Here is a 1,697-nt window from a genome sequence, read left to right on the forward strand (position 1 = left end):
GAACAAGAAGATTGCTGACATTATGGAAGACATCCGACGACTTTCAGAGGAACTCAAAGAGAAAGATTCCCTGCTGACTGGCTTTATGGATGTGGCTTCAGTACAAGCCAAACAGATTGTTTCTCTCAGCACAACCGCTAACATCCAGGACACCGTGTTTTGGGACCCCTCTGGCCTTCCCAGGCTTTCATCCTGCTCGACTCCAAAGCATCAGTCAACCTGGGCTGAAGTGGTGGTCCGTGGCTGCAAGAGAGGCTCGGATGGGGCTGCCTCTCCTCCGCACATCGGCCTCTCCAACCGCTATGCAGCCTTGTCTGACGACACTCCGGTCCAACCAGCGGATGCACCTGCGGCTTCGAGTCTCCCTGATACGGATCTCTTTCGGCGCACAGTGCCTGCCGACACTGTTGCATCTCCTCCACCGGCTACATCTCCTGCACTGGGCCGCCGGTCTGCCGCTGGGCCTGATCGGCGGCCGTCATCCCGGTCAAAAACCTCCGCTTCCCGACGTAGGATCCTGAAGGAGGCTGTGCTCAGACGCTCCGGAGGCCGTCTCTACCCTGCACCGTCGGGTAGCCCTTCTCTCAGGTCTGTTACTGCTACTCCAACACAACACTCGGCAGCTCACACACTCCATCCTCAGTCCGCACGCAGTTGAAGCAGATTCTGCTCAGTCCTGCTCTGGATCCCCACAACCAGCATCTCCTCGTCCTCTTTTCTCCCCAACCACACTAATAATTGGTGACTCCATAACCAGAAACATCCGTTTCTTTAACGCTACCACTCGCTGCTTCCCCGGTGCCACCACGGCTGACATTTTAAAAAAACTCCAGGACCTGATGCCGTCGCTCCCGTCCTCCATCACAAGAGTGATAGTCCATGTTGGAACAAATGACACAGCTCCTCGGCAGTCTGAGCTGACAAAATTAGATTTTAACCGTCTTTTTTAACTTTTTAAAGCAGTGTGGAAAGTCCGTTTTTATCTCTGGTCCCATTCCCACAGTCGGTTGCGGTGCTGGCCGCTTCAGTAGACTCCTTGGCCTCCATGACTGGCTCCAGTCCGCCTGCAGGGCTCACCGTGTGTGTTATGTGGATAATTTTAATATTTTCTGGCAAAGAATGTCTCTTTTTAAGACAGACGGACTTCACCCAAACAAACGGGGCTCAGAAATGTTAGCTGCTCACATACAGCATGTGGTGCGGTCCACACATGACTTACGTGAATCATTCATGCAGCACACCTGGACACACCACCGCTCACTGAACAGAACTCTGCCTCACTGCCACAAACAACTGTTTCCACCTGCTGGCATGTAAAGCCATCTGCTCCCAGCGCTGTTCCACAGACTTCTATTCCTGTCATCATCACGCATAGACCAGTAAACCGAAATGTGCACATCCCACACAGAAATATTAGTAATCTCTTAAGGATTAGGACAACTGCACCAACTCCAGCTCCTAGAACAAACTCATTTAAAATGGCTCTCTTCAATGTGAGATCACTTTCAAGTAAGACTTTTATCTTAAATGATTTTATCTTGTCTGCAAATCTAGATTTTATGTTTTTAACTGAATCCTGGTTGCAAATTAATGACTATAGCCAGCTAGCTGAACTGTGTCCGCCTCAATATGATTGCTTTAGTCAACCGAGGGTCAGTGGTCGTGGTGGTGGGCTAGTGAGCGTGTATAGGAAAAAT

Source organism: Micropterus dolomieu, linkage group LG14, assembly GCF_021292245.1.
Source record: "Micropterus dolomieu isolate WLL.071019.BEF.003 ecotype Adirondacks linkage group LG14, ASM2129224v1, whole genome shotgun sequence".
In the NCBI taxonomy this organism is placed as follows: domain Eukaryota; kingdom Metazoa; phylum Chordata; class Actinopteri; order Centrarchiformes; family Centrarchidae; genus Micropterus; species Micropterus dolomieu.